A 19,168-nucleotide genomic window follows, 5' to 3' on the forward strand; every position below is an offset into this window, starting at 1 on the left:
ATATATATATATATATATATATATAAGTATGGACATTTAAAATTATACTTAGTATTGTACATTTAAAATCATATTTAATACACAGGTGATTTGGCTGAAGAATATTTTAAGCATATAAATTTTATAATATTGTAAGATGTTCAGTTTATTCTTATTGAACCTGTCTAACAGGTAAATGTTATGTATGTCCAAGGTCTGACAAAACTTAAAATTTGCCAGTACAAAAACTACTTTGGTTAACTCTGAGAGAATGCATGACATGTCCATTCACTGTTAGACTATAATGGAATAATTAGTGGTATTTGCTGATCTATTAATTGACAGTCCAATTAATTGATTATATTTGATTAATCAATTAGTACAGGGGCCGTTTGGTATACAAGGCTGTCCCTCAAGAAATAAATAAAAATTAAACCCATTCTTTATTTTTCAGGAAATTATTGATTGGATGTATAAAGAGATAATTACCTTTTTTTTAATTATAATCAATATATGTATTAGCTAAAGCTGTATGATTAGTGGAATTTGCTAATGGATTAATAAATGGGCTCATCAATCGATTAAATTCAATTAATCACTTTTTACATCATCAAAGCAAATAAACTTATAGTGTTAACAATCGGGTGTTGATACTCATGATAGGGAAGCCCACAGATAGTCAATTATGTAGCTTTGTTCTTAACAACAAACAAATTAAATTATTTTAATTTCTTGAATAGTTGAAATAATCAAAAATTGGAAACCTTTATTTTGATTAATTAATTATTTTCATTAATCATTACACCTACCAGTTGAGTTTTAAAAACTTGAATTAATCAAAAATAATAATGAAAAACTAATGGCAGTATTTCGACTACTGGATAGTAGGTATAAAGATAAACAGTGATAATTGGAAACTCTAATGGTGATTAGTTACTTTCAGTTGATTACAATTAATCGATATTTTACTAATTGATGTAATTGTTACTCGTAGGTAATCAATTTAATTGCCCAGCACTACTACAAACAAATTTTAAAATTCTACTAGCAACAGAGTACCACCTTAATGGTTTGGATGACTTATCTTGCATTTTTCCTTGGTCACTGATGAATGGGCTCCCATCTGTGTAAACATGTGACAACCTTGAACTTGCTATGACTAAAGGTCATTTGTCAATTATTTGTCTAACTTACTGATTGGTCACAATCATTCTATAATACATCAGTATTCTCAAATAACTAGAAATATCCAAGAGTATAATATTAGCAAACTGTACTGGTTTCACCCCAGTGGTACAGTGGCAAATCTGTGGACTTATAATGCTAAAAACTGTGTTTCGATACCCATGGTGGTCACAACACAGAGAGCCCTTTATGTTGCTATGTGCTTAATAACAAACAAACAAAATTATGTACTAATTATGCCAATGTCAGTATAATGGAAATAAGAACAAGCGAAGTCCCAAGCACTGATCCACCAGTGACAAGTGTCCAGTTTGACTGGATTCCAAGAATTGCCGTGTTTATATACATGTGATAGCAGGTTGAACATGGTATGGGGTCTAGGTGTGTCAAGGATGAGCCAGGCTTTATACATAATATGTGAAATACTGTAGCCAATGTGGTAAACATGAGTGAAGTATGCAAAATGGAGTTTTTTGCTTCTTGTTCAGTTATTAGTGATCTTTGTTATGCAATCAAGTTTGTTAGTATGTTTTATCTTTGCTGTTCAGCACACTGTGATATGATCTGTCTTCAGTTAATATACATGTATGACGTTAAGTAAATAAACAGTTTCCAACAAATTAGATCAAATTGTTGTATCTTTTCTTCCTCCGTGAGATTCTGTCACTTGTTAGTTACTTTGCAGAGACATTTTTTTATTCGACAGAGCTATGTTTCAATTAAAAGAAATGTGTTATATTTATTATTTTGCCAAGGACGATTGTTTTTTAAAATCTTAGTTTTTGATATCCCCATAATGCTAAAATTTATTAACCCTTTAGGCATGTACCTTTTTTTTTTCAGTCATATCACACTCAGAATCATTGGAAGATAATTCATTTTCAGAGCCAGAATCATCGTTGGCTTGCACAAGTTCAATTATCTCTTGAAAACACTGTAACGATTTGATGGCATTTAGGGTCCATTTCTCATAAAATTAAATAGTTTTGGACTACGTGTGCTATGTTGATGATGAGGAACACACTTTTTAGAAAATAAAGTTTGGAGATGTCTTGAATGAGTAGTGAAAAAACTGTACAAATGTACATCATTTTGACAAGTTATCTCCAAACTGTATACAGAATGTTGGATACAAAAATCAGCAGTTGAGATTGTCATCTGTGCAGTTTAGGCTTTGTATGTTGATTTTTTATGCTCGATTTGCATTTCTAACAGGAAACTCAAACCACATTATGTGGTCACCACACAGGGACGGGCATGCCTAATGGATAACCACCAGTAAAAGTTTGTTTTACAGCCGTTTAGGTGGTAACCCTATCAGCACTTACCAAAGTTAAAGTTGATCTACATGCGTCATTTGGTAGATTTTGTATACTAACGGTATATCTATCCACATAATGATTAAACTTAACTCTTTACTATTACCAGTAATATCTTTGTATGAAATTAACACTTGTATCTGGTCCGGTTTGACAACGTGGAAGACACAGGACAACTTTGTGTGCACACTGAATTTCACAACAGTGTGTGTGTCCATCGATTTCCTGAATGGAGCATCTGAACAACAGAAGTGACTTGAAATGCTTGATATATCATGTTTCATAGGTGTATGAATCCATTTCAGATAACAATTGGATTATTGTGTTTCTTATACTGTGCATGTAAGATAAATAAGATATACTGATTATTATTTTAAAGGTGGAAGAAATGTTTTTTTTTGTATCTTGTACATTTTATTGACCATCGATCCTGTTTTTGGTATTAGTGAAGGAGAAAGCTCTGTATTTGCTATAAGTTAAAATATAATTCACAATATTGAAACAGATGTAGTTAAATGATTTTGTTATTTCTGAAAATTCAGAGCTCAGTTTGTGCACAATTGTGTCCACAGTGAATTATTAATACCACAAATCTCCCTTCATGAGTTATTGCAGCTGCAATTAATCTTGGAGAGAGCAAAAGGTTTTTTGTTTGCATCTGTTTCAAAATTGTTAGTACCCAAAAATTATGTATTTTGTTTTTGTACTGTGTTGTTGAACTTTGACATGATTACTTGAAATATTTAACGTTACATATTTGGATCAGAATATTCAGAGTATTTACCATGTTGTTTTTAGTTTTGCTAAAGTAGGTAGCTTGCTTTGATCAAAAGTTAATATCAATGTGTGTAATGTATTGTTGTGTGACCCATCATTGTAGATATTGATATATTGAGTTTACTAAAGATTTGTTTTACAAAACCATCTGTATTTGGGATCTTGTACTGACAGTTCTAAACGTTGCTGTATATCTAGTTTCTGTGTACCGAAGAGGAACCATCCGAGAAAGAGTGCCTTGTCAAATATGTAACAAGTCGTTTGAAAGGAAACAAGATTTTGATGCCCACATGAATCTACATGTGCACACATCTTACAGGAAGAAATACTACTGCAGTGTGTGCAATAAGGCATTCTTATGGAAGAACAACATGTATGCGCACAGAAAGAATGCACACAAGTTATCTACAAAATCTGTTTTTGGATGAAATTTGGGTTTGTTTGGACTTGACTAATTAAGAACACCAAAGTATTTAGACTTCCACAATAATGTCTTTATTGTTGTTAGAATTATGTTTGGTTAAAACAATTGTGTTTGTATAAGCTGTCAATTTCAAGTAACAAGAATTTTTAAAATAAGACTTTAGAGAATAATTATGTGGAAAACTTGGAGTGTTTTTAATGCATGAGTAAATAACTGTTGATGCATCATAAGTGCCACGGGGTCACTTCGTATAACATCGACAAACAAATATGACCTTAGATAATAATATTTGGTACATTATTTACCATTGTATATCATATGCAGTAATGTACCAAAATATTTCTCTGGTTGCAGTTACTGAAAGTTTCATATGGAAATTTTTTGTGTTCGTAAATCTTAACATTGATGTATTTTTTATGCGATGTCAGTCAGTCAACAATCAGTATTATCCTTTGACAAACTAGAAATGGAAAAGTAAAATCACTAAATTCTATTAGAAACAGTCTTCTAATTTTAGTGTGGCAATTTTGTTTATATAGTGTAGTCTTTTTTTTTCGTTATCAATGTATTGTTATTTTTCTAATAACCTACTGTATAGAAATAGTTTGAAAGGCATGTTGGTAAAAATGTACTTAACTAGATAATTCAGTTAATCTCTAGAAAAGGCTTCTGTTTTCTTTGAACCGTATTCTGAAGACAGTAAGAACTGAAGGCTGTAAGTCTGAAGATTTGGAAAAAGACAGGCTATGCTCTAGTTAAGTTTCTTCTTGCTTCCTAGCAAGGTGGAATGAGTTCTCATCGGTAATGGAGGATGAAACCTTACAAGAGCTAAAAATGGAAATCGGAAAAAATGGATTTAATTTTTATTATGCAAGACAAGCCATGTTGAGTTCAGGCATCAATTTCACATATTGCTGTTAGAACTACAAGGTTAACTTTCTATGAATTACTTTTTTTTAGAGTTTGAAATATTTTTCTAGTAATGATTTTGTATGAAATTTGGCTCATAATCTTCCTCTCTAGGGATCAATACAAGGTAGCTTTGATACTGCTAATTTATGTGTTTTATTATCTCATTTAATTAGTTAATATTTCAGCAAATAATTAACAGAGGAGTGTGGTAATCGGTGGTGGAAATGGAATGAAATCATTGAGGAAGGAAAGAAGGGTTCATGGGGAGAAACATAATATTGAAAGAAAATTTTTATATGTGTTAAGTTTTAAAACTGTTAGCAGCCAGAGGTGTTGCAGTAGTTCTTGTAATAGACTGAATCTTGAGGATCCATGGTTCATGTTCTGTTGCTCTCTGCAGCTGTGGATGAATTCCAAGTGATAGTCAACTCTCGCTATTCAGTTGGAGTAGCCCAAGAGTTGGTAGAAGGTGCTGTTGGCCAGCTGCTTAAAGTCTTTTCAGTTCAAAATTAAGGAAGGATAGAGCAGATACCTCTTTTGCAGTTGTTCGAGAACATTCATGAACCCCCCCCCCCCCAAAGAAGTGCCCCCAGAGAGTTTGAGGCAGTGAGATTAGAGTGGAGTGAATCATAACATGCAAAGATAACAATATAAACCCTGTTTTACAACAAGAGACCACAAGGCCTACTCTGCACACCAACTGCCAAGAAGAGTTTAAAAAACAGACATTAAACTCACCCTTTATTTTTTAGAAAATCGTAAATTCCCTCTTAACTTTTGTAAAGTGTGAGCTCTACACTGTTGCTACTGATAAATCGTATTATAAACTAATCAACCTCATAAAACAATGGAATTAACTAAACTGGAGTGTAACCTGTCTTTTTCAACACTTAAACTAGTGTTCTTCCTAAGTTTGGTGCTCTCATTTCAACAATTTCAGTGCCAGAAAGTAAATACTTTGAAAATCTATTCTTAATGTTTACTCCTGAAGCAGTGGTTCTTTACCTTCCAACTTATTGCCATATCTTTTTTGTGACCTCATTTGTTACTGATTTTTCCCCAACTTTTAATTTGTTATTCTAACTTCAAAGCTGACATCCTACACGTCAACTGGAATTTAAAATACAATTATAAAAATTAATCTTTTTGTCTATTGACATTAGCTTACTTATAAAGAAAAATACTTAATATAAATCTGAAAGATCTGTATCACTATACTCCTTTTTTTTTTTTATGAAGGTTTTGCCATTTATTTAGCAAAATAATTATCTAGAATTGTTTTTAGATAAGAGAATATTTCTGTTTGTTTGAAAAATAAGCTCATAATCATATTCAACTTCTAACAGGGTAACCAAAAGAGAAAGATAATAAAAACACAGAATTAAAGAAAGATTGTCTTAACCGGGATACCACATCTATCTACCCTATCTTGAAAACATACATTGATGTATAGTTTAATAAATTAACTAGACCCGAACCTTTGTTTTGGTTTTCAAGTTAACATACATTGATGTATAGTTTAGTAAATTAACCAGACACAAACCTTTGTTTTGGTTTTCAAGTTAACACTTGTGCTACTGCTTCCAAATTAATAGTGAAGTTTAATTTATTTATTTTTTAATAGGAATGTGTAAGAATATTTTTACAGGTATGTTTAACCTGTTATTTGGAACAAAAAAACTTGATTTTTTAGAGCACTTTAGTCCTCTTGTATCTTTCACTAGCTATGTTTTGATGAATGTATGTTCCCTTTAAACAAACAGTAAGGTACACCAATTGAAAGAGTTCTGTTTCTGTGCCAAATATGTTTCTATTTGTGTAGTAGAACTGTTTTTCATGATAGATATTTGTTGTTGCATTGATTGTGTATGTTGTATGTAATTAATTTGAAAGGCATTAATACACAAATTTCTGCCATGACGAAATAAAGAAATACTGGTTCTTTGATGTGTTAGCTTGTTTTCATAGAAGCATCTTAGTTTAATTAATATGAAAAAAGGCAACTATAACTATTATTTTCTTTAAATATATATAAGGCTGTGCAAGTTTTTGTAGTTTAACCCATTCACTGCGACTGGGAAATATACGTCCCAGTCAAAGTAAAAGGGTTAACAAGCTACAAGAATTGGTGTATCCTTGCCATGTGGTAGTTTTTCTGTTCCTACATTAAATTATCATAATCTTAAAAGATCTAAGTTTATGTTAAGTCTACACATTACTATAGAGACATAGTTTACTGTGTTATGTTTCTGTGAAGTCTACACATTACTATGGAGACATAGTTTACTGTGTTAAGTTTCTGGCAAGTCAACACATTGCTATGGAGACATAGGCTATTGAGATTCACTATGATATCTACACACTACCATACAGACATAGCTTATTGGGCTTCAATCTCAAGTCTAAACATTACTAGATCTTCATCATTGCCAAGTAAATTATTGGTGAATTTGTTGTTTGGTAATCTTTTTTTTTTTACTGATTGGTACATTATCTCATTTCAACCCATACTTTATGAAACTTATGGCAGTTATTTTTGTATAATTTTAGTTTGTTATAATTATTCTGTACATGCCAATTCTCTACAGTTAGTCAGTTGGTTTAAGCTGAATGTCCGTACATGTTTATAGATTGTTCATTCTCAAAGGTGATATGGATACAGTCCCAATTACCTCCACTCTATTGTCAAAAGTGATACAGATTCAGTTCAGATTACCTCTACTCTTACTTCAGTGTTCTGTGCCATTATCTAAAAAAAAAGGTGTGATGAAATAAGAAAAGCAAGTTAATTCCCTCAATACTACAATAAAAATCTACTTTTGGAACATCCTGTATGTCACTGGTTTTTTACTAATAACTTCTCATTAAAGGTTTTTATTTTTCCTGCATGTTTAACCATAGACAGTTCATTCAGTATACATGTAACATGATTATTTTTCACCTGGATTAGTCATGATAATATCAATAAATTAACATTGAAAGCTTTTTAGTAAAGTGAAAATGCTGTGTTTGCAATAGAAGGATAAAATTAGTGACAAAAAAGCACTATACTTTTATACTGTAAGTCATGTGAAGAAAACAAATATTGTGAAGAACAATAAAGAAGGCACATTGTTACTGTTATTGATACAATTGGATAAAGCCAAGTATGACTGAATATTTCCCACTGACTTTGCAGGTGGCTGTTTTCCTTGTCCTCTTTGCCAGAAAGTATTCACTTTTTCCACAAATATGAAGAGACACTGCCGCACCCAGCATGGTGGAGCACCTTTCTACTACTGCAACATTTGTCAGAAACCTTTCAACAGATCTGGTTCTTATAAATCGCACCTACAGGCTGTGCATGGGTTACTGAAGGGGAGTGGAAGGTTGATGTCTTAATTGTGACCTTTTTTTTTTTTCAAAAACATTTGGTGTCTTTATTCCATACCAACGTCTTAATCGAGACCTTTAGATTAAAACTACATGTGAACCCTGGTGGTATATAGTGGTTCTAATTTTGTGTTGTGTGTGTTCAATTTTGCTCAACATTATGTATTATGTGTTTTTAAGTGTGTTCCCTTAGAGAAAACTGGCAAGAATTGTTGTTTTCACAGAACGTTCATGTGAATATTTACACCTTAAAGACATTACCATAAGTTATGTAAATGTAATAACTTGAAATCTCGATGACTGCCATATTTTATGTAGTTCTAGTAACTGTATGAGATATCAGAGTTGTATCATTGATGTAAATGTGATAAGGAAAAAAAGGATTGACAGGTAGTCAAGGCAGTTGCACAGTTTCATCAAACACAGATGTATATATATGTGATTAATAAAATAAATATTTTATGTTTTGAATTTGAAATACTGATTCAGTGGCATTGTTCTGACTTGTCTTTTTCTCATGAATGATTCTAGTTAGCAGGTTTTATATACTCTTGGAATTTATTTTATGCTTTTTTTAGTTGTTACCTTCAATTGTAATATAATAAATCAAATCTCTGGGATTTGCATCACAAACTTGTTAATAAATACATAAATGTTTAGAAAAATGTACAGTGTAAAAATAGTAAATTAATGAAACACACTGTGGTGTTTAGTGCCTGTAGGCAAGAAGAAGAAAGGCTCTGAAAATTACTGCTCTTGGTGTTTGAAGACTTTCAAACATAAAACTCATCTCTCAAGACATGTACTTTATCATTGCAAGTTTAAACCGGAAAGTCTGAGAAGAGAGAAATTTGTTTGTAGCGGATGCTACAAAGGTTACACAAGATTGGAAACTTTGAGAAATCACTGCTGTTTGTACAGGATCATTCAAGAGTAAAATACTTCAAGTGAACTTTGAAGATAAAACATCTGGTTAGTACAATTTATTATTGTGTTTATTAAAAGATTATTGAAACGTGAAATAAACTATTTGTCGTAGGTTTAAACTTCATTTTGTGTACAAATTTGATTTATTATTATTATACAGATATTGAGAAACTATTTAATTTTTGAATTGTTATAACTTTAGCTATTTTTTCACTGATCCTATTTATTCCAAGGTATTTTTCTTCTTTCTTTTTTTTTATTGGTTCCACTTCTTATATTCTACTTTCTCCTTAATTTATCTTTTGTCATTTTATTGATTTTATCAAATAGAAGTAACTTTATTTTTTGTTCTTTTTCTCCATTAAGTTTTGCTATTTAGTCCCAATCGTATTTGATTGGTTGTATGCAAAGCTATTTGCTATTTTCTCTATTTATATCTCTTCTCTTGTGATGCTTAAGTAGCATGCGATAACTTTGAGTGCTTGAAGTGTAGTGTGACTAGTAAAGCAAATATCTCTTGTTATTTTTGTATATTCACTCAATTGGATTGAGATATAGAAAAGTCTTTTTACTCTTCATAATATCAACAATGATGGAGACTACTTGTACTCTTAGGTGGCTCAGTGGGTTAGAGTACTGGCCTTCTTAGCCATGTCTACATACTTATCAATTTTAGTGGAGTCAAAATAAGGATTTGTAGCTTGAGAAAATAATGTAGACACTGTTTCCAGTCTAGTTTGTTTACTTTTTTTAGAGTCACTAGTTGTAGGCTTGAAAATATAATCTTTGCATTTTCATTCAACTTCTTTCTGTACTTTTTTGATGATCCCTATTCCCCTTTTTAAACTAAAAATGTTTAATTATCTTGTTTCTTAAGATTTTTTATGTCCATTTATGGAGAATAAGTTTTAAGCTACATATGCATTCAGTTGAATGTTACATGTTTTTCAACAGTTCACTGCTGCATTGGCTTTTTTTTCCACCCAACCATTATTTACTGAGCCAGTTGGTTTTGTGGCTGAGGTTTAGTGTAAATGCACATTTAATAAGCGAAGTACAAAAATCAGTAGAATAAATCACCCCTCACAATTAAGAGTAGATAAATCTACTATGGTAATTGTCTACAATCAGAAAACTCACTAAAATAGTCACAGAAAACCACGTAGAGACAAAGTACAACAGTGAACTCCAGAAACAATGAATCCTTAATGTGGCAATTTCCAATTAATGCAATCTAAGTTGCACAAATTATTTTCCAAATAATGCTCATTAGTAGAACACTGGGTTTTTTTTTCAGTGAAGGACTTAGAGAAATTCCTCAGGGCAAAAACAAATAAGATGCTTGAATTAATTTTAAAACTACCCTATAACATACTCAATACTGGATTCATTACTATTGTCCAAGTTTCAGTAAAATGTATATAATCGTTTTTTTCTGTTGCGACTTGTAAAATTATAATCAGTAATAATAATAAGGCTGGATACATTGTTATAAAATATACACATTGTTTCCATTAATAAAATGAAGCTTTTTGGCCTTGTATAAAACAAGCATTTCTGACAAGTATAACAGTGCTTAAATGGCTTCAATATTCTTATTTAGTAGCAAAGAAGAACTTAGAAAATGTTAGAGGGTGGAAATCTCGACTTTCAAGAATTAACTTAAAAATAGCACTACAACATTTGCAGGAGTTTGTTTAGTAGCTGTGCATAGATTTTAGTGCAGTATACCTAGCTGTTTTTGCTGTAGGCTTCTGTTCTTGAATGCCTTCGAAGAGAAACATGGCCAGTAGTGATGAGAAAACTGATAAAATCTCTCCTTCCCTTTCAAGAATCAACATAAGAATAGTTGTACGACCTGCACAAGACATGTTTTAGTAGGTTTATTTAGGTTTGAATAAAATATTCATAGCCATTTTTTCTGTAGGCTCATGAAACAAGAGTAATATGAAGAACAAATGGATGAATTTTGTCTAACAATCAGAAAATCATATTTTTTTTTGTTGCTATTATCAATATTTTAGTAGCCATAGCCATTGAGATAAAAAGTCTTGAGTGTTGTTTCAAGAACAAGTTTGCTTTTTAAAATGGTTTTTGCCTGTATGTTTTATTATGAACCACTATTGTATGTGTTCACTCTCTGTGAGTTTATAAATCACCTAAATGTACCTGCAATAATCTTTTTCTGCTGATACTAGAGCTGTAAGTTGTAGTCATGTATCGTTTGCTGAAATACAACCATGACAGTCATTGACTTTCCATCCTCCGGTTGAGTAAATATAACTCAAAACACCACACATGCTCTCTACCACTATAAAAAGCATTCTCTTGTTCTTTTGATTTGCCCTTGTCCAAGGTTACTGATGAGGAGTGGAATTTCCTGAAATTCAGTGACCAAAGGTGAATTAAATGATAAATTTAATATTTATTTTTAGTTTTTATGATCTTGTTCTCTCAAAGTATGTTACACAAACTATTCATATTGTTTTCCCATGATATTATTTTGCCAACATTTCATCATCATATTTTCTCATGGGGTTATTCATCACTTCTTTAAGTTAACTTTATTGTGGTTCATCCACTGATTTAAAAATCATGCTTTTCTTTCACAATTGTTCATAGTTTTTATTTCTAGTTGCATAGGATTGTCATTAATTTCTCAGTGAATATTTATTACTAATCATGTTGTTATCTTGTGAATTCAGGACAGAGCCACAGATTGAGACAGAACTCTGTGAAGATGGAAAACGGTGTCATTTCTTTGGCCGAGCATTTTTTAACTGATACACGTGTTAACGACACATGACATGTCACAGTGGGTTTCAAGAAACGTTTGATTGCCACGTGTAACCGAATGTTTATAAGAATAGACAATCTTAAAGCTCATATTAAAATGGTTCGTAGGGCTTTAGAAACATTTACGTGAATAAATTATCACATATATTGAGTCTGAATTTCTTAAGATTATGAAAAAGTAAAACTGTTTCTAACTTTAAGTAAATTTTTTATGAAATTTATAACAGCCTTCTGGGTGAACAGATGCATTGTTTCAAGTACAAGCAGTGTTTTATATCACTTAAGTAACTGGATCCTCCATGTGTGTAGGGATCAGAGATCAAATCTTTCAGTGGACAAAAAAGCTAGAAATAAGTGATAGTGTAATGGTTTTACATATAAAACTTGTTATGTAAGATGACAGATTATTTATGTTGTCACAAATTTGTCCAGAGACAACTTGTTCAAGTTTAACCACCTGTATGTCAGATTTCAACATTATATTTATGGTCAGAGGATAACCTATATGTCAGATGTTTATGTTGTCAAAAGGTTGGCCAGAGGATAACCTGTATAACCTATATGCCAGATTTTAACACTATATTTATGTTGTCCAAAGTTTGGCCAGAGGATAACCTGTATAATCTATATGTCAGATTTCAATACCATATTTTAGTAATGTGTCAAACATTAATCATAAATATCACGTGATGAGTGTGAATACTCGTTGCTATTGGTTACACATGCGCAGTATGTTAGACTGTTCTCACCCGAATTGTTTCTTTATCGTTAGTCGAGTTTGTTAGTTTGTTTCTTGTTAAGCGCAAAGCTACACACAATGGGCTATCTGTGCTAGGCCCACTACGGGTATCGAAACCCGATTTTTAGCGCTGACTCACTGGGAGACAGTCGAGTTTGAAAATAAAATTGAGAGCTGCATTAAGTATAAATGTGAACTTTTTATTTTATTTTTCTTACTCCAAATTAAATATTTAAATGTGGGAAACATCCCTTACTTTTCCATGACTTGTATCGATTGCATTGAAAAAAAAAAGCTTTTCCATCGGTAGCTAGCCTACCAGTTTATTAAATAATTTATGTTATTAGGTCTTAAATTTCCATCGGATCTGACGTTGTTTAAGGGTTAGTGCGTCGAACTGTGGGGCCGAGGATTCGTATTTTGGTATCCCTTTGCAGCAAAGTATAAAATCGCATTCCGCCGTCTAGGCTAATGGATGCGAGTGACGGTTTAACTCCATTATGCGGTCAGACAAGAGTAGCCGAAAAGTTAGCCGTGGACGCCCTTGAGTAACTGCTTTCCTACTAGTATATCAGTTCAAAAATAGGGACTGCTAGCGCAGATAGCACTTTTTCTAGCTTTGTGCGAATATCCGAAACAAAATAAACTTTTACATAACTTGTTTATAAGTTGAATTATTTTTATTATGTGTGACTCACACGTTGTATTCTTGTTATTTCTGAAAAACAAGACTAGAAGCCGTACCCCACTAACCTAATAGGTATGTGTAGCACTTGAAATCATACTGAAAAAACCGAGAGAGTCTATAAATTGTTTGGTATTCGCGAGACTTGTAACTGTACAGTGTATAACTTGAATATATATATATATATCTTGTGTTTAATGTTGAATGTGTACAACATTAAACATAACCAAGTTATTTTCGAAGTTAGTGAGTATAAATTTAGAATTTGAATAGCAATACAAGTTTGTTTTTTTTCATTTTTTGAAAATATGAAACATTTTAACTACATGTTTTTCATTTGCAACTTTTAACGCAGAATCTGTGATAAGCGCACGTGCAATACTATGTAAAATGGTTCAGGTATGAGTCTAAAATTCCCGGTGCGATGTTTTGCAAGTTATTGAACACTATTCAAAGAACTCGCCAAAAAAATGTTCCTTTCAAAGAATGGTCGTTTTATAATCAAACTATAAGTTGCTTAGTTTAAAAAGGTTTTACCACATACAGACAAACGATTAAAGTGTGATTTTCAATAAAACGTGTTTTGTATTTTAAAATATGTTTCTTATTGTAAGTATTCTAGTTATGAAAGTGTATTTGAGGCATATTGGTGACTTGTTTAAAAAAATTATACATTAGCAGATTGTCGTAAAATTTTGTCAAGGTAACTATTTAGTTTTGTTTACGTGTGGTAATTTTTATGCAGTTGTTACTGGTTAGCGAGCCTTTATTTTTTGTTGTCGGATAGTTTTTGCTTGTTACAAATTGTGACTTATGACTTCCGTTGGCAAAAATATCCGAGCTGTTATAGAATTCATGGTAAATCTAAAGGCTTAGAACGCTAAAAACCGGGTTTCCATACACGTGGTGGGCATAGCACAGATAGCCCACAGACGTAAGTTTGCGCTTAATAACAAACAAACAATTTAAGAATTCTTGAAAATTGTCATCCCACCACTTACAAAATGTAGACATATATTAGTCGTTGAGTGATTTCGATAAATTTCCAATTTAAAGTAGTAGCATAAATTGAGTATCTCAAGCTTGGACTGTGTAACGTGCTAATGTACAGAAAAGTATAACGGTTTTAAACGTCAAAAACCAGGCGAAGCATTGAAACCAAGTAGGCTTAATAAGAAAAAAAAATCATGCTAGACAGCAGATGTTAGCACAAAAAAACAGGAAAAAAACATCCTAGGCACTAGGGTGATTTTTATCAGTATTATTAGGCCGATAGTTTTAAATATAATAGTGTAAACAATTGATAACACAAGAAAGAGCACGATTCGAACAACGAACTCTATAATTTCTTGTAAAGTAATGCCTGTATACGGAAATATATCAAGCTTTAGGTTAGCATAAACTTCGAGTTTATGCCATCCAAATTCGTAATCTCTTATTTATTTACTTGTTACATCTATCTACTCAATATCAAGATTTGTTGTATCGTCACCTAGCGGAGTGATACTACAGTGCAATGCTTGACAACAAGAACGACGTTTTGTTTATTTAAGGTTGTCGTTGACGTTTATTATAGACGTTAAAAACTACTAAATGTGGAATTGGTATATCTATGATTGTGTTGCAACATTTACATCAGTCTTGGATAGTCTTAACTTATAAGGTGCTTAAACTGATTTTTAAATCAAAATAACCTTTTATCGTGTAGCATTTGTGGAATAAATTTCCATTGTTGGTTTTATAAAACAGACGAAGTTATGATGGACCAACTGAAGAACGTACCCCAGTTTCAAGTATACGCCTGTTATCTGTGTCACAAAAGCTTCACTACAAAGGGATCAATGAAGAGACACATGGTTCTACACTCAGGATTCCGGAACAGTTACAGGTGCAGTATGTGCCATCGTTCTTTCATGTGGCCTCATGGGCTGATGCGACACAAGAAGACGGCTCACAACAGTAAATGAGGTTTTCCTACGAATAGAGACGTAGGCAGAAATCTATAAAGAAGGTTGTTTTTCGTAGGAAAAATGAAGTGAGTGACGATGCCATTGGGGTGAGGGGCATGCCCCTTAGAAACTCTTTCTAATTTTCACAGTAATTGGTGCATTTTGATGGTATCTGATGTTATTTTTACAATTTTCAAATGTTTTATATGTACATATGAGTATAACTTAGGGAGTTGTAACTCATCCCCCACCCCAGTTACGTGCATGGGTAACAAAGAAAACGGTTTTGGGGGATAACAAAACAACGAAAACGCTAAGTCAATCGCGCCCTCTAAAAATACTGTATGGAACTTATGTAATATTGACAGTTCTTTAGTTTTCAAAGCTTTGTTTTTCTTTTTAGTATTTTTAGTTTGACCCCAAAACAAGGTTCGTGGTTTGCGACTCGTTGACATGGGAACATTGTAATAGTGACATTCTACTATTTGGTCAGACGAGCGTCTTCCAGGAATTGACAGTGGGTGCTTTTTTTATAGCCCTTGTGTAGCTTTGCGCGAAACTTTAAAACAAATTCTGGGCCAGAAGGCTGTGTACATACTGGACAAATGCCGACAGCAGATTATCCGATTTATATTTATTGTTTAAATTTAAAAAATAACATTGTAGATGCGGGTTTTTCGAGGTGACGTGAGCAACCACCAGAACCATTCCTTTTTTTAGCCTCGCGGGTTCGAATCTTGTCACTGAATATACTCGTGTTTTCAGTCGTAGTGGCATTATAACGTGACGGTAAATCCGACTTTTTGTAGGCAAAGAGTAGCCAAGAGTTGGCGGTGGGTGTTGTTGAATAACTACCTCCCCTCTAGTTTATCACGTCAGAATTAGGGACTACTAGCGCAGATAACCCTCGAGTAGCTTTGCGCGAAATTCACCAAACAAACTCACTGGGCCTCGTTGGTTTATAAGAACATTCGAAAACAATTACATTTGTGTCTGTACAAATATCGAGGAATGTGTACAGCGTTTGTTTTAAGTTTTCTTTTCATTGAAATTTGATTTGGAACGCAGTTGTTTTCTACCAACTAGGAAGAACTTTGACATAATTTCCATAAAACAGCCTTAGATGTTCGGTTACTAAAGAAAAGTTTCTCTAATTGAAAAATAATTGAAATATTTTTCATTTTGGAATGACTCATAAAAGATATATTCCAAGTAATAGCTGTAATGGGGGTTCATTAGTGTATGTGTGTGCTTTTTCTTTATAAATTTTGTCTGCATAGTATAATTTACATATGTCTTAGGCATTAAGAGATGAGGACCGATTTTATGTGTCATTTTAATGAACGATGTTTGAAGTGATTTTTTTGTTTGTTTTTTCACATTACGTCCTTCTGTGCTAGTCATAGAACAACACAATCCCGAAATGTTCTTTGTTTGCCAAAGTTTGAACGGGAAACTATTATTATTAAGTTATCAAAAAGTTGGATTTTAAAATGCGTGAAAGTTGAAAACTAAAGCACGTGACATAATTATTTACATATTTTATATTAAAAGTTCCTGCATAAGCTGTAGCATGCAATAAAATATAGAGATATCGTTAGCTATAACTACTAATCAGAAGACCAACTTATATGTGAACCTAAACATTGCAAGATACTGAAAGTCTTTGATACTTTACAAGTCGTAGTTTTGTTTCTTAAAGAGGAGAGTTATTCAACTAAGTTCCTAAAATATGTCAACTATGTATGATTGTCAGTTCATAAAAGTGAGTACATAAGTATACTAGGCTTGCCAACCCTCCCGGATTCCAAAAATATATATATTTAAAAAAGAAACGGAACAACTTTCAAATTTTTGCTCCTTGCAAATAAAAAAACTGTAGTTTCACTCGGCGAACGTGCAGCTCGCGTTACCATAACTATACTGCTCGCAAGCATACTTCGTGTTGCATTTTTATTATTTTTCCATTTTCTTACTTAATCTAATCTTATGTAACTAAATTAGATTCTCATTTTTACTTTTCCGTTATATTTATAATACACAGGAAAAACAAGAAATATAGTGCTTACCTGGGTCCCAACCCCCTTTTTTGCTGTCGATTGTTGATGAAACTTAAGCTTATGGTAGTACTACGCTACTAAATATTCTTTATCTAATTAAATAATGCTCATAAAAACACAGAATTATAACACGCACAAAGCAAATAATTTCCTATAACTCAGATAAAAACTTTTATAAATGCGGTTTAGCTTGTGAATATGCGATTCCTGTGAGAAAAATATTCGAACTGAAGGTGAAATATACAATTCTGTGCCCAGAAAACAACGTAATATGTTATTTGATAGATTAAAACTTTGGCTTCCTATTGATTATAAATAATGTAGTATGAAATGTCAAAGAAAACTACATGTACTGACAATTTGTGAAAGCTTATATGACAGGTGGCATTTAGCTTTCGGAAATGTACTTCAGAAAGTTGGTTATCCTAAAATATACTTATGTACATGCTTGTTTTGGTATATAAAAATATAGTATCTGAAGTTTACGGTTGCTAAAAGTTAAATTAAATCCATATCAAATTATTAGTGTAAGGTACAAAGTTTTCCTCCTTTTTTTTCATTTGATATAACCTAAGCCTAACAGTTTTGAAAATGAAGTAAATACTGCATATTTTTTTCTTCGATTTATTATATATGCGTGTGTATGTATATATAAATAAATAAATTCTAATTTCCCATTGGATCAGTAATTATCAAATGTATATGGTACGGTAGTAGAACGTATATTACTATATTATAAATTGCTTTTGTCATGTTAAAATGACTGAATACATGTATTTAGTTGATTATGTAGATGTCACTAAAAGACAATTTTTAAAATTAGCCTAACTAGTGACTGTCTTATTGGAAAATTTCTTCAAAAAATTTAAACAGATGCCTGTAATTAGTTTTTTTCTAACAAGTCTTGGGATTACGATTTTAGATGTCAGAGTGAAGTTTGGCGTAGTTTTATGAGTGAATAAATTTTTTTGTTATTATTTTTGTATTCAGTATTGTATGTTAAAGAAATCAGGCCTTTAACGTCACTTTGTATTTATCGGAAGTTTCATTCTTCAAAAGAGAAAATGTAAGCCTATCAAGTTGACTAACGATAATTACGGAGTTAACCGAAGACGTGTTATACTTATATCAAGAATTATCGCACACAAACATGTCATAGAGGAAAGAAAGTAATAAAAATACATTTCCCGCGCTTCTTAATTTGTTTCGCTTCCTATAATTATTGGGATTTAGTCTTGCAGAGTTTCTGACAGCTGAGTGGTTAATACTTATCATTACGTAAAACTACATAATTTTCTAAATACTTTGTTCCATTCTTCCTCAGGTTTACATTTCACATTATGCTAATGAGATTGATCATAAACGAAAACATTAATTTATTTTTTTAGTTTCTGTGTTATAGAATTTTAATTTACGTAAAATTGCTATGCCGAAATATCCGTAAGAAACATAAATTACATTATTTCTTTCTATTTTTTTGGGGACTTTGTCAACCAGATAACAACTTGATGATGCAGCTGAAGAAAGTTCCAGGCCTGCAACAACAAATACAGATCTACGCCTGTTATCTTTGTCAAAGAGGTTTCACCTCCAAGAGCTCTCTGAAAAGACACATGGTACTGCACTCGGGTTACCGGAGGTTTGAGTGTTACATGTGTAGGAGGAGATTTACGAGGGGAGACAACCTTAAGTTTCACATAAGGACAATTCACAAGCTCTGATTTCATATAACGTTTTAGAAAAGTGGTATTTTCAAATATGTAAATATACAATATTTCAAATAGGAGAGTGATCTGCGTGGGATTTTAAGTCATCACGATACCAATTCGATAATTTTATAATTTCTTTACCCTCAAATGGCCACGGAAAATATTTTAGTTATTTGCAAATAACTTTGTCAATTGTTTCACGAAATCTTACTGCTTATCTCGAAATCCATTTGACCTGAAAAACTACATGTCACGTCTTTGTTGTGCTCAACTTAACCAACCTCGGGTTTGGGACATTGTTGAAATTCTAAGATTTCCTTACATACATACCTTTT

The 19,168-nt window shown here is 32.2% G+C and overlaps 1 long non-coding RNA gene across 3 annotated transcripts in view; it reads left to right on the plus strand.

The window, feature by feature from the left end:
* LOC111087343 overlaps positions 1-18,456 on the plus strand; it is a 20,190-nt gene extending 1,734 nt beyond the window's left edge. The window contains exons 1-3 of one of the 3 annotated variants that reach the window (XR_002612044.1): positions 772-8,940; positions 11,601-11,710; positions 14,865-18,456. This is a non-coding gene — a long non-coding RNA (uncharacterized LOC111087343). Of the gene's footprint in view, positions 1-771; positions 8,941-11,600; positions 11,711-14,864 lie in introns of those variants that run through there. The other 2 variants (XR_002612045.1, XR_002612046.1) reach the window with 2 other exon arrangements.
* The last annotated feature ends 712 nt before the right edge of the window (positions 18,457-19,168 follow it).

The sequence above is a fragment of the Limulus polyphemus genome, unplaced genomic scaffold (genome assembly GCF_000517525.1).
Source record: "Limulus polyphemus unplaced genomic scaffold, Limulus_polyphemus-2.1.2 Scaffold2035, whole genome shotgun sequence".
Lineage (NCBI taxonomy): Eukaryota > Metazoa > Arthropoda > Merostomata > Xiphosura > Limulidae > Limulus > Limulus polyphemus.